At 40.4% G+C, this 15588-nt stretch overlaps 1 protein-coding gene across 12 annotated transcripts in view; it reads left to right on the top strand.

The window, feature by feature from the left end:
- Positions 1 to 15588, top strand: part of RIMBP2 (RIMS binding protein 2) — a 127568-nt gene that overhangs the window by 26971 nt on the left and 85009 nt on the right. The window lies entirely within an intron of this gene.

Genomic DNA, 15588 nt, shown 5'->3' on the forward strand with positions numbered 1-15588 from the left:
GGTGACTGCATATTTTAGAATGCAGAGCTCCTCTCTAAAGGATGTCTCTGCTCTGGAAGCCCCAGGTTTCTCCTAATCTCTCACCGCCAGAATATTTACTGTGTTGTGAATAGTTCTGCTGTTCATTTTCAGGGTTTTCCCAAAGGTGTTCCTGGGAAAAGCAGATTCTTATTTTAAGTTGTTATTCCTGTGGGGTCAAATATATTGGGTTATTATTTATGCTGTCTCAAGAATACCTGCTCAGGGTTTGTGCCAAATGAAAGCCGGTCCTGAAGGTGGTGGCGGGGGGAAAGTATCCGGGGAAATTTAACACCTTAACAGCAAACCCAGAGGGGAACATTTGCTATTAAATTGAAGAGATGGGGAAGTGAATTAAAGAACTTAACAGCGGATAGAACTCACTAATAGCCATGTAAGGGTAATTTAAAACATGATGTGTCTTCACGCCAATCAAATGCAAGGCCGGTTCTTGGAGGCCCCACGTCAGCAGAACTCCTCATGAGCTGATGCCTCTGGTTTTTCATTATTGAGAAATACCATCTCTTTGAACAAACTACAGGATTTTCTGAGGATGCTTTCAGGGAAGCGATCAGCTAGAGAGGTGGTGAGGTGGATATTAATGGCAATTGTGGGTTTGATCCTTTGATTCAAGTAAGCAAGAATTAGGGGAACTTCTCTCATTTGATCCGTGTGAATTCTCCTTTTTAGAAGGGATCTAGGCTTGATTCTGAAACAAAGAGATTGAAGAAACCTCCAGCTCAAAATGCTCTTGAAGCTGAGTAGCATATGATGCCACCTTTCTTGGATTCAACTGTGAAGAGAAAATTGAAGTTTTATCTCTAAACTTAGCAGCAATATTTCGTTAAAGTTAAAATAACAAACAACATGTCTCAAACATACATGCCATAGTCACATGAAGCGGGGAGGAAGAACAGGCACAAAACTGAAGACCATTTAGCATGGCAGCCTCTCATGCATCTGCTTCAAGTAGACTGAGTTATGAATAGATATTAAATTTTTCTCCATAAAGCTAGAAGAGAAGGTCATGCGAATAAATGGCTACATGAATGGTAAGCTTTCCATGTTAAAGATGGTGTACTTTTTGCCAGAATACTTCGTATTATTTCGGATTTCTGGTTGTTACCTGCACTGGTCATCATGAATCGCTGTTGCCCTTTCCACCTTTTCAGTCTCTAGAGGGATTGCAGGGCAGTTCTGCTGGAGCCCAACCCGAGCATCAGGTTGCAAATGATTAAGCATACAAAGAAAGGGTTATTTATTTTCTTAGCTGTAGGGTTGTTTTTGTACATGACGTGCATGTTTGTCTCCAGGCGACGTTGTTTGATACTGGTAGTATTAAAAGGATTCCGCCTAGTGAGGTGAACGAAGGTCAGGAGGCACAGAGGCCCCGGCTTTTTGGGCTTCTGGCTCTGGGTGCACAAGTCTGGTTAGAAAGGGATGGCAGTTTGACTTTTACAAGCCTAAGATTAATGGTGGAGAAGCGTTAAATGCATTATTCCATAGATACTTTATTGTACATTTCATGGATCCGTATGATGCACTTTGTCTTTCATTATGGGATTTCGAAGTCCTTGCAGACGTTAATTAACAAAGTCTCACTGCACATCTGTTTGGCAAGAATGATTATTATCCTCCCCCCTTTTTTTTTTCGAAGGGCACAGGATTTCCCCAGGTTTCTGCAATGAGTCAGTGACAGAGCTCAGAATGAAATCTGGATGTTCTGCTCACACTGCAGCCCTGCTCCACTGAGTAAACTTACCAGTAAAAGTGTAGATTTCTGTAAAATAGATATGAAACTTTTCCAGTTTTCAATCATTTTCCAATGCAGAAATTGAACCAAACCAAACAAACAAATACAGCAGTTTTATACTGCTGTATACAGTGGTAGGTGAAGTGATGAAACAACATTTTGTGAAAAAGACACAGATACTTTTATTGATGGCTTAACAAGTGCTCGTAGTTCCCTACAGGAAGATAGTACCGAGGTCTGACTCACCCTGCAAATACTGCTTTTATCTGGTTTCTGGGTACATAGGAGGCAGAAGTCAAGATTGAGGGCGAGCAGGGATTTGTTCCTGTTGCAAAGAAGCAAACTGCATTTGTTACGGTGGCTGAAAGAGGCATTAATTGTTGGTTCGGAGAGACTGGTAAGCAATGTGGCTCGTAACACACTGCTAAAATTCTCCCTTTGTGTTGCTTTTATCCAAATGTGAAGATATTCTTGTTAGTTGGTTACGTAACAGGATTCAATTGCTCCCCATCCTGATTTGATAATGGACTAGTTTGTAAGATATACTTGGGATTGTGTGCAACTCAGTCTGGTCACTTAGGGTTCTGGTTATTTTGGAGTTGACCTGAAGATTTCTGGGCTGACCTGTGATGAGCTAAATTAATCTCTGATTATAAATCATTGCTGAGGACTTATTCTCTTAGCTTGAAGAGTACAGGTGTATGCTTTTGGCCTTAAAGTCTTCAAACTGTAATTTGTAGAGATACTGTGTCAGGGATCTGAATTATGCAGATCTATGATGGGTGATGGATAGGAATGTTAGATCTGCTGCTGCAACCTTAAAAATAAAGAAAAATCTTTATGTGTCTGATAGGGAACTCTCCTGGTCCTAAAAAATCCTGTTGCAAATCAAGCGATTGCTAGGGGAACCATTCTCCCTGAGAAGATCAGGCCAGGGCTTGCCTTTTTATTTATAATTTAGAAGAGAAAGTGTATTTAAAGACTTCCATTCTCTTCCTACATGAACAGTGGCTAGAATTTAGCATGCTGTCTACACTGGAAGTTTATTAGTGTAATCACTCAAGCTGCAGATAGTTAAAACATTGAAAGAATCAGGCTGGCAGCGAGTCTAATCACTGTGCAAAACCAAGCCATACCGCAGCAATATTAAGCTTTACCGTCTGGAGCAATCTCAGTTTCCCTCTAGTGTGCTTATCTAAGCTTGCCAGCGGAACATGCAAGGTACAGACTTAAAGGAGACGCGGTGTGGCTTGTTTGGTTGGTTTTATTCTTGTATTCCAATCTTTGCGCTAGTGGCTGTCATGCAGAATTAGAACAGAATGTGCGCTGCGGAAGGCAAAGAGGTGGAAGGTCGGTGCAAGGGCTGTGCTCCCGTTCCTCTGGGTGTATTGTTCTCTTACTCCAGGAAGGAAACGGCAGCACAAGGCTGGGCAGCGAATCCCTTGGAGACAGCGTGGTGCTCCCTTGGGCAGACCAGATCTCTGTCCCGACAAGGGCTTCACAACCCGTTTACAGACTGCTCAACCCTGGCACAAGTGAGGCTTTCACACGCTAACTCAGCCTCGGTCTTTTCCCTCGCCCATGGCTGTTTCTCAGTTGTTCACAGCACGACACGGTGGGTTTCACTGGTGTCATGTGTGACATGTCAGCCTGACCTGCTTCTTGCTTCCTGCACTCGTGTCTAACCAACGGGACCGTGGAGCAGAGGAAGGTCCATGGGAAAAAGGCGGCTGGGGCTGTGCTAGCTGGGAAAGCCTTTCTCAGAGGGATTGCACAGGTTGTCCATCAGCCAGCAGCCTTGGACTTTGGCCTTTCCTCTTAAGTGTCCTGGTTATCCTGCTCTTGTCACTAACTCTTGAGAGAAGCAGCAACTTTCTGCTTATGCACATGTGTACAGTCACGACAAGATTGTGGATTCTGTATTCTGGTGGAGGAAGGGTAGTGTCCTCAACTGCTTCGCTACTGACCTACCGATTGAACAAGTACCTGCTAACATGCCTGAAAAGGAGCCTTCATCATGCTTGAGGTCGTAGTTTAGACCCAGTTCTAGCATGAGTAGTTAGAAATACATGTTGCTCATGGAAGGGAGAGAGAAAGCAAAAAACTTTTCTGGAAATGTTTCTATACAAATCCAAGGCAGAATTTAAATTTGTGGAGCTCAGTCAGTCTAGATTGCTTTAGACAGAAGATTTATATTAACAGCTTATACTGGCAGTGATAAAGAAATAAGATATCCAGGAGAAATAGAATCTGGTCATGAGGAAAAATATGGTAAGCTTCAAGGAATCTTCAAAGCACCTGCATTCCTTAAACGATGGAAAGCAGAAAATTGCAATGAATCTCACTTTCATTAACCGGATCAAAGAGGAAGATAGATGTGACCTGCATCTCATCAATTCTATCCTTTCACTTATGCAGGGTGCAGATGGAGGCTGGAGAGAAAGAAAATCCTTTAACTAATCTTCATATAACTTAATAGGAAAGTCAGAGTAAATTGATTCTCACTTCCCGGTCTTAATTCTGGACCTGTGATAATTTAGTTATTTAACTTGCCTTTATTCAAAGAGCTCCCCTGAAAAAGGGCAAGTGTCAGCAGCTGTTATTGGCAGTTCCATGTGAAAGGAGGGTGTGAGCATGGACGTATATGGGGGCCAGGCGATCTGTTAAATGACGCATAAGAAAAGCAAGCGGGAGGTCAAGGTAAATTTGCCTTAAGTATGGGCAGAGGAAGGAGCAGCTACAGCACCATCACAGAGACCATGACGGATGACTGGTGCTCAGGCTGTACTTTGGTAATAAGTTATAAAAATTAGATGGAGAAAGCAAGCTTTCTATTTTTAATATCTGTCTTAAAGTGGAGACAAATTACGTCTTATAAGTGCCAGTTTTTCTGTTGACTGTAAGAGGGACCAGACAACTACATCAAGTGTAGGTGTTTAGATACCTCTAATGAGAAATTAAATAATCCCATGAAGATACATATTCAATTTTGTATTAAAATGTGTTTAATTTTAATATTAAACACATTTAATCTCTATAATTGAAACAAATTTAGAAAAATGTTTTGTTCTGATGAACATTGATGCACGATTCGTAATTTCTATGTGGATGACCCGAAATTGTTGTTATCTGAAAAAAACCATCGTGTTTCTTATACTAAGTGGCGGATAGGAACTGGAGGCTCGAGTCTGATGTTGGTGCACCTCTCTCTGATTTGAGAGTGAAGCAATCCCGTTTTACACTCCCCAGGCTGGAAATCTCTTTTGATTAGCCCATTAGTGCCTGGGCAGAGTGACAGATTGTTCACCCGTGGAGCTGCCGCTGTGGCCGGCGCTGGTTTTGGCAGGCGGGGGGACCCCGCGGTGCTCAGGTGGCTGTGCTGGCGGGCCAGTCTGTTTGCTAATGCTTTTGGCTGCATAGGTAGGCACAGGTCCAGCGAGGCTTATGTCAAAGACTCGCATTGGAAAGAAAAAGGGAAAAAAAAAAAAACCCAACGCTTTCTCTCTGCAGGTTCAATTTCTGTTTTGGCAGATACATTTAAACTTGGTCGTGAAATAATTTATAATTATCAACAGAGCCTTGATGCCAGGTGATCAGAGGAGTAACAGTGGGGCTGCTGTTTACCACCCGAGTCGTTGCAAGCACTACACATAGGACAGGACAGAAAAATCGTGGACTTTACAATACAGGCTTGAGATGCTGTTTGTCTGGTGATGGGAGATTCTGTTTTTGCCAAAATGATGCATGTGCCATTGCCAAAGCAGGGATGTCAAGCTCGGATGGTTTGGCTATTGAGAGATACCAGCTGTTATCTGACGCCTTCCGGCTTTTGTTTGGGTTTCAGAATTCTTTACAGAGATGAATGTTAAGTTCTTGTCCTGTTGTTTATGTCAAAGGGAGTTAGACGTTTTCCTGACTGTCATTTTCTCATAAATAGCCACCTCAAATCCTTTTTAAAGGATTTACATTTTATGTTGATAATACTTAGGGTGTAAAGGCCTGATTCTCCCTAGACTTGTGGTAGTATCACTCAGGGATAACGCCAGTATAAAAGACATTACTTACATGTGTGCAAATAAAAGAAAAATTGGTCTGTCTAATACATAACTCAGTTAAATAAAAATCAACAGCCCCTATGGAAAAGACAGGTATTGTTTTTGCTAGTGGATGGTTTCCGCAGAATGATACAGAAGCTTGTTCATACATATTGTTAAAAATCGGGGTTTAAATTCTTTGCAGAATGGGGATGTAGCTGTGACAGCTCTGAGCTGTTGTTCATCTCTTGACATGTGGACCATGGAATCTTTGCACTTTTATAAAGCCTGAACGTGAAGGATGTATTAATATGGGATGTGAATTTTCATATTAAACCAAACACTTCAGGAGACTCAACATTGATGGATATCCCATTTTCATAAAGACTTTTTTTTTCTTCTCAGTCAGGAGAAGAAATCACCACTATAAAGTGATGTCCACCCGTGTTATATCAATAGGCAGGGAAAGTAAGTAACGTAGGAGTAGATCCTAGGGCTCCTATAATGCCATGCCTGTTGTCCTAAACTGTACTATCTCTCTGTTAAAGTTGTGTGATAGCTGTAAGGTTTTGGTTTTTTAAATATTTATTAATCGTATTTTTTTTAAAAAAGCCCAAGTTGTAGCTAATTTTTATGTTCATTTGGAAGGAAGCAGTTCGCTTTGCCAGGTAGTTCCATTATCAAATCAAAATAAATAATAATTTATTCTACATTTTTTCCCATTGGTTGTGGTGTGCGTTCTGTTGCTTATCAAGTGTTTTTCTTGTGTCAACTGTCTATTCTTGTTTGATCACTCTGGTGCTGTAGATGCTGGATGTTTGTGTTCCCGTGCAGTGACTGCACGCCTGGACAGCCTCCAGCACAGCCTATTGTTCTTTCTTACTTGGAGTTGCAAGTGACAGGCGGGCTCTAATTTTTGAATTTATTTATTAAAAACTCTAAACAACAATCTTCCTATTCACAGTCAAGATCACCATTCATTTAAAGCGAGATCTGTGTAATTACTGTCAAGCTAAACTTAGCATTTTCAGTACCGTCCCCTATTTCCTGTCATAATGAGTATTGTTCAGTCTGGCTGTGATTGGAAAGATCTATTTGAACAGGCATAGAAGGAATCAAGAACCGTCAGTGAGTGGTTTTACTGATATGGAAGATTAGGAATCACTTTTCCAACCTACATATCATGCCGGGGTTCTTTTACCTACTGAGATACTTGTATAATCCATCATTGCTATGATACTTCTGTGGTTCCCTGTCAATAATATAGTTTATTCCCAAACTGCTTGACTTGAACAATTTTTTTTTTTTTTTCCCTCTTGACAAAGAGGCTGAATGAATTATCCAAGGTCAGAGTCTTTGGAGCCAGGTAGTAGATCTGCATCCCCTGAATGCTGTTCTTGTGCTCTGATGACAAACATTTCTTACTGATTTATTCTTGATTCTATGAAAGAGGCGATGGAGACACTCCGAAGTACTTTTGATTAGCAGTCTGAACTAGCGAAGGAAGCAATGCTATTAAAGGTCACAACCTTGTCACAACTCAGCAAGAAAATGAGTCTATGATCACATTTTAAGCTAAACTTTTTGTATATCCCCAGAGGTAATTTTCAAAAGCAAGGAGTGTGGGTTTGTTTGGGGTTTTTTTAGCCGAAATCAATGGGATCTTTGTGTTGTCCACTTCTTGAAAAAATCAGGTTACCTTATTGACACCAGTTGCTTATCACCCTGCCGTGTTGTGGTTGTTGCTGCTCTGCACGTCTTTACTGCACGGCAAGTATAACAACACAATTGAAGAACAACATCTTGAAAATACAAATGAAGAGCTGTAGAGCAGTTGTGGGTGTCCTGATAACCCCGAGCGGCCGAAGCGCGGCTGCCCGGCCCGCGCTCCTCCCACCCAGGAGAGGGCACTGGAAATACAGCCGGCCCGTCCTTGCCATGGGTTTCCTCCCAAAGGGGAGACCTTGTGCAAGACCTGTCTAAAATATCGAGTACCGAGATGAATTTTAGAACTGAGTTCAAGTATATTGATAGGAGGTGGGGTAGGTGCATTATCACCAAAATCCGTGCTAACCACGAGCCCAGGAATTCATGTGAAATGCAAATCCTACTCTATGGAACCAAATGCTAAAACTTCTGGTGCTGGCATCTGCCCCAGTAGAGAGTTCACTGGTGATATAACCTAATGAGAGCTAGGTGAAATATTGCCTTTTTTTCTTCAATCTCATTATTGCCCCATTCTCACTGCAAAAATATTATTCACAAAAATTAATTTAGATAAGCAGTCGCCTTACTTCAGTAATATTTCAAACTTCTTTTTGTTTCCTTTGAATGACTAATGACATAGTTCACATTTTATTCAAAGAAATGCTGCTGTAAAAGGAAGTTTTTGTATGTCTTTGCACGAATGGCTGTTCCAGCTAGGAGTGCTGAAATGAAATCTTTAAATACTCTCATACTTCACAAACTTCAAACTGGGACCAGAAACACTGAATAGGATAATGGATGTTCAAGTATTCATGGGGTTTAAAGCTAAGAAATGGTATGAGTGGTAATGATGGCTGTAGGAATATCAGGAACATGATATCATTCTAAGAGCATAAAATTACTTCAGAGCAAAGGTCTGCTTAGTTCATATATTTTCTTCAACTGTGATCAACAGTCTGCTAGGATAGAAGTAAGAGCAAGGCAAATGCATAGTGATATTTTGTGTGCATATTCTTTTAGTTTCCGAGAATTTGCTGCTGGGGAGACTTTCTGAACAAGCATTTGTGTCCATAATAGCTCTTAGTGGATATTTTGGATATTTCACATAGCATGCGCTAAGTAACTTTGCACAGCAATCTTCTCCTTAAGCAGTCTCTTCATTAGGAAAAAAAAAAAAAGGCAGCTTATGTAAACAGATGTGAACTCATTAATTGGGCTGCTATAAATATTTACCTCCATTTTTATCCTGGCTGACACTCCAAGTATTAGTGAAGTGTGAGATCTTAACACTTTTTGATGAGCTTGCTCATGGATCATATGTTTAAGATTATTTACTCCACATCAAGGACTTTGCTTGAGAATGATGCCTTGCATCTTCCTAACCACACTCTCTAATTTAATTTATTCTTTTTTTGCCACTGTGATAAGAAGTGACATTTGCATGTCTTAATCCTATGGCACACAAGCATTTTCCTTTGAAAGATCATGAATGCAAAATGGAATTAAAGATTTCACACTGAATTCAATGTGTCATCTGGATCCTCGCGTGACCTGTGTTAAAGATGGATGTGCTGGTTGCCTGTGGTCTGAAATGTATCCAGAAAGCTGGTAGAAATCACTGTGCAACTCCACCAGGTGTCATCAGTGGAATATTTTGGGATGTTGGCTTGTTTAACCAGTGAACATATTTTATTATATGCTCCAAAAATTATTTAAGAAGTTGTGATTCTTTCTTTTGAAATCCATGCTATGATTTTCCAAGACAGCTTGGTTCCCAAACTTGCCCTTCCTTGCTGGCGTGTTGTAGGCTGGTCACCTTGATTCATATCACCTGGGCTTTTGTGTAGGAAGAATTGACTGTGAATTCTCCGAGCTTTCTGGTATTTCTTATGGTGCCAAATAGAACAAATTGCTTGAAAAGAATTTTTCACAATAAACACAATAAACTGTGTTTCAAACTAGAGGGACCAGTATAAATTTAGTTTAATTAAAGGGGCTAAAATCAGGCAGGAAGGGAGATTATCTAGCGAGACCGCTCAGTCTGCTGGGAGACAGCTCTGTTGCCAGTAGCAAGCCCAGTTAATACGGGGCTGGAACATTGTTGTTTGCTCTCTCAACTTGGCCATTTATGCAGCTGTTTCTCCACCCATTTGTTTTTTTCTTTATGTCATTGAAAAATACTCGCAAAAATGAAACATGGTTCCACCTGCTGCTGGTTGTGCTGTTATAATTTGGAACTATTCTTTTTTTCACCACTTTTCAGTGGTTATTAAGAGTCTGAATTTCTCTTGTTTTCTGTGTCCCATGATAGACCCCAAAACTAACAGGTTTCTGGTCACCTTCTTATGTAGCCTGATTCAGAAATGATTAAAATGCCACATGAGCACTCCTCTCCTTCACCCAAATTTTCCTTTGGTGGAATGTCTCCCATGTCATGAATATTTTCAGAGGTTCCTGTTCGGTACATGCAGAGCTGTCTCACAGCTCTCAACCTGCAATTACAGCTCTCCCTTATAAATATTTAAATGGCAGTTCGGCTTTCAGACAGTGTACACCGCTGACAAAGATCAAGCTTTCTGACCTTTTGTTAATTTGCTCAGTGAAATAGGATTCCCTTGGTCTCATTTTTTGTATATAAGAGAAGGAATTTGTATGCAGAAAGGGTCTGGGCATTTATCATTTTTTGTTGCTAATTTACTTTTGGTACACTTATTCTAATAGATCTTAATGGAAAAAGTCACTAGGAAGTTTTATCAGTTATGCATGAGAATCTGAAAGATAGAATTTAAGTCAAATAACGTTTAGGCTCTTGATCAAGAAATTGCTGTTATACCATGATGGGAAAAAAAATAAATCAGCAAGCAAAGCAAAAGTGGAAATGTGTCTAGACCAACAGGAAAATTTGCTATTCCAAATTTATTTGGTGTTTCATGGCCCTTTGCATGGGGCTGTTTGATGTTTCATAGTCCTCCCTCAGAGATCAATTCCTGCTTAGCACATCAGAAAGCTCCAAAGTAATTTAACAAGCGAAGAGCTCAGCAACAATAGCTGCTCAGTTCCCAGACGGGAAAGTGCTAATTATGTGTTTGGGATGGTAAGGGCTTTACCCTAATCAAGGAACGGTCTGATGAGAGCCTGACAACAAGTTCTGGCAATCACAGAGATCTGGAGGGAGAGGAGGCAGGTTAGAAACCTGACTCAGTGCGTGTGATGCGAAGTAGAAAGAAATGGCAAAAATAGCTCCCAAGTTGTAGATCTAATGATTGGGAGTTTACGCAGCTGAGCTCCCTGAAAGCATCACAATTGTGTGATGTAAAAATTCCAGTGTATCCTCACAGCGTATAGATAAAAGACCCGCCATCCAAACTCAGCTTTTGGAGTAACTAGAAACCTGTGACCTAACTACGGATTCTTAAAACTGACAGAAAATTAAACAATAAACTACGTATAGTATTATTCTTAATTCATTGGTTTTTCAGGAACTTTAAAGTCAACAATTTATCAGTCATGATTTTGTAAAACCTAGCTAGAATTTTTGTTTTCTTTGTATTTGTTATGAGTGTGTTGTGGATATTTAAAAGGAAGGAATGCTTGCAATTCTTGGAGCAGAGGTTAAGGCCAGCCAAACTCTGTCAAAGCTCTCGTGATGGCTTCGTAGCTTTGCAAGGTCCTCTTTGTTTCTCATTTTACATGCAGCCATAAATAAATGGACATAACTACAAAGTTGATTAAAGAAGGGACTTAATTAAGGGTTGGAATTAAACTAGTGGAGGAAATTATGATGGAATCAAAAATTCAAAATTGGCCTGTGTGATGTAAATGCTAATGGTGTTAAGGCAGTAATCTCTATGAAATAATTTATTATGTAGCCATTAGTCTTTTCTAATAAGATTAAGGACGAGGAGGCACAATCTTGCTAATTGATTTGTTTTGTGACTTTGAAATATGAAGTAATAGAGCAAAACTGAGGATTGTTTAATACACCAGGAAGTTCTCAAATCGTAGGACAAATATCATCAAAGTCTTTCCATATTCTAAGTTGTAATAACAATGGAGGATAACATTTGACTTAGTACTAGGAAATTGAAACAAACACACATATTTCATGGTTTAGCCTTACTCATGGAGAGGTATCAGGAGATGGATTCTCCAGATGGCATTTGAGATGTTCCTTAGAGTGTCAGTACTCAGGCTGAGACCTCTACCTTTGCCTGACATTTGCTTTTTGTTGATTTCAGCTTGAAAAGAGATTTGTAAACTGGCAACGACTTAGATTTTCAATGGACCATGATAAAAAACTCTCATTATGCTGCACATTTATGTATCAATATGTTGTGTCACTATATTATGAACTAGCATGACAACTAAGCAATGTTAAAGTTGAAGACAGCCCGGTGCAGTTTGTGGGACTCACACATTGCTTTTGCCTCTTACCCCTTTCTGGAGGTCAGTCACCCTAAAATTCAGAACTCTTGCTTGCGATAATGTCTGCTTTCAGTTAATAGCCAATAATGAACCGTACGTATTTAATCACTTTTATTAATAGATTACCTCATTAATAAGCCGAGAGGGAATCTGGAATCATTATTTGTGAAATAATTCTTGTATCAAACTGCTGTCAAGTGCAAACAGAACAGTAAACAGGCATGTTATAAAGTGCAGGGCTTCAAGCCGATGGGACAGAGGAAAAGCTGGAATGTCTTTTTTTTCTCCTTCCTAAAACAGAGATAAGTCTTGGGTTTAAATTAGGATGAAGATACCAAAATATCAAAGCCCCAAATCAGAGGATGAATCATAAAGTAGCCATTCTCCAGGGCTCCAAACACCCTGAGGGAATGCACGTACTCCGACTCAGCGCCCATTTTTTTTGTATGTGTTCCTTATTCCTAATGGAGGTGATGTGAAAATGAATGTAAAACCAGATTATTTTCCATTGTGAGCACAACTCCTCTGCATTCTGCTTCCTTTGTAAACCATTTCTGTGCTCCTTTGGCTCCAACCAGAGCAGCTGAGCGGCGGGCAGCAGTCACTTCGCCCTGCGGCTCGACTGGCGTGCTCATCCTCTAAGATCTACCAAGAATGTCTCTCGGTTCTTGAGCTGACTTTCCTATCATGTGTGTGCTCTAGCAGTAATCTCTGGAAAAGATCTCCTTGTAAAGGGCCAACTATTCTTGCTGTTGCTGTCACCTAAAACTTCCTGACTGAAAACTCTATCATGAGTGTTATCATAAGCATGTGGCTCCGAGGCGTCACTTCTGACCTGCGTTGATAGTGATACTGCAGACACTGGAGCTGTAGACGTGCGAAACTCCAGTTAACTCCTCGTTGTTTATACTCAGATGGCACTTTGGGAAGACTAGAATTTCAGAGGGATGGTAACAGCTGTGTTTGAAGAGCTGATTGCAAATCCCGTGTTTGAATACCGAGCCTGGAGCCCTTCAGGAACTCTCCTGCTCCCGTGTTCTGCAGCCGTGAGCTTGCCTTCTCAAGGCCTGTGTCCATCAAACTTCCCATTGCCCATGGACACAATCCTTGCAGCAAAATGTGGAGTGTGCTTCACATCATTCGTTTCTGTTTTTAAGAAATAATGCTCTCTCTCAAAACCGAACTTTGATAAACTCATACAGTGTAATTTCTCCAAACATCTTCCCTTGACAAAAGGCTTTGTTATTATGGAACAGAGTTCTTCAGCAGTCAGCTTGCACCTTAGCGAGTCATTCAGATAAACAGGTTCCACTGAGGATTGAATTACGATCCTATTCAGCTGACACAAAACAACCACTAGTTCTGCTCAGGAAACTCATGAATAAATAAAAGGTCCTGTGCTTCCTGGCCCGAGGCTCACAGCAATGTAAGGATACGTGCTTTTCAGTGTGATTTCCCATGTCCTACAAGTACAGCCTTGATGTTGCCATTGGAATTAGATTGATGCTGATGAAGACATCAAACATTATGTAAGTAAAGGCGTTTAAAAATAGATGGAAATGTGTGGGTATGAGTGGAAGTATCTATCATTAACTGAACGATCTGTTAGAAGATAACCTCTGATATTTAGCTTGTGCATATAGGATGCATTTTATATGCCTTGCCCTTTTGCGTGCGGAGGGGCACTATCCAAAGTTCTTTTTAGAATTCCATTTTAGTCAAAAATACCGTTTTAAATGTCTTTGGAAGAGCTCTTCTCTGTTGTTACATCAGAGTTTTTTTAGCACGAATTCAGGCTTCAGAGAGTGTTGTGCTGCATATACATGTAACGACAAGAGTGATTTTGCTGAGAAGTTCACAGCTTAGCGGGTGATACAGGACAGACAAGGAGTGGGAGGAAGGTATGGAAAAACACGGGCGGGGATGAGAGTAACCTTGGGGTGTCACCTGGCTGAGGATTACTTAGTTTTTGTAGGTACCAAAACAACTGAGAATTTTAAGGAGGGCAGTTGGACACCTTTGACAAATGCTCGCAGGGAAGCTTTTCTTGTGCGTAAGGGAGAAGCACCGAGATGCTTATTGACAATGTGGCTGTTTAGAGACGAAAGATGGAACTGCTGGCTGAACAGAGGTGGGAACCGATAACTTGATAGTTTTTAATGGGTTGTAGAGAGGACAAGATCTAAGTGCCGCTTGCTGGGCGGACAGGAGCTGTTGTCATCGTTCCCTGGCGACAGCTCCGTGTGCAGGTTGGACCCTGAGCACCCCACACTGTGTGGGCTGCGTTTGATGGCTTCAGAAATCCTTTCCTACCCTCTGGCAGTGTAGCTGAAGTGAAGCCGTCTCTGCAAAGATGGGGGCTCATCTGAATTTAATTTTCTAAACTTAATCAGCAAATATTTCTACTCTTTTTTTTAATTTTCTAGTTTTTTGAAGTGCAGCCTAAATCAAATATTATGGAAAGGTGCCTTGCTTCTTCACAGCTGTGGTTGCGGCACCACTTATTTCTAAAAATGTTCTTTCAAGAGCTCTAGCATCTTTGCACACGGTTTTTTTGACCTCAATATTGCAAAAAGAGGGAAGTGAAGACAGAGCATGTGGTTCAGTGTTGTGAAGACATTGTGCAAAGGTGAGGACACAGAAAATTCTTATAGAAATTAACTGCAAAACACCCTGTTTTCTGCAGAAATATGGCTCATACTGGTTTCAGCTTATGGACTCTTCCAACTAGAAAAATATTTGAGGAAGATTATATTACTTCCTATCAGATGTGCTGTAGAAAAATTATTTAAAAGATAGTTATGGGAAGGTCAACAAGGGTGCTGAGGGCCTCAGACTGGTAAATCTTTTCATTTGTGGGCAGAAAAAATCTAATGGGTTAGAGAAATTGATCTCTGTGACACACATGATTGAAATACATGACGCCGTTCAGAGGAAGTTAGAAAGCGTTCTGTTGAGAGTAGTGTTTATATGAGGAAATGAGTAATCGCAAACAGAATACTCTGTATTAAATACTTATGGATGTGCTGTAGCTGTACTATTTATTTATTTCTTTGTGCTGTAGTCCTGCCTTGAAATTTCATTCAAAAATCCGGTACTCACTGAACAGATTAGAGTCCTGGCCTAGTGACAAGATACAATAGAAAAGTACAGATGAGCAAAAGAGTATCTCAGTTTACTTTATATTTTGTATTTAGTGTTAAAAGTGAGAAATTCTGAAAAAAAAAAATCTTTACACTTGTATTTCTTCTTTTCTTTGAATCAATGCATCAAATCCTGTTGAATCCTCAGCCTTTCCAATGGATGTACGTGCCGAGTAATGCACTGTACATGTTTAGATTCAAGGGCTGGCTTGTGAACAGGCGTATAAATCCACTGACCCCATGCACTACTCAAATGCTTGATGTTGTGCATCTTTTAGAAGTTGGACTTCAGTCTTGTTCCTTGCCCGAATACAATATTTATTCAGCAAGGCTGAATTTATTGGCTTAGATTGGCTTCCATTGTATGTAATGTGTATTTAACCATCACTTTCAAGCAGGTGTTGGGGGTGCACACAATGAAAATCATGTTAATGAAACATATGTTATAGGCAGAGCAAGTGCTAGTCAGCTAGTTTTAATGCAGTTCTAATAATCCAGCCATTTGACT

Source organism: Caloenas nicobarica, chromosome 16 (assembly GCF_036013445.1).
Source record: "Caloenas nicobarica isolate bCalNic1 chromosome 16, bCalNic1.hap1, whole genome shotgun sequence".
Lineage (NCBI taxonomy): Eukaryota > Metazoa > Chordata > Aves > Columbiformes > Columbidae > Caloenas > Caloenas nicobarica.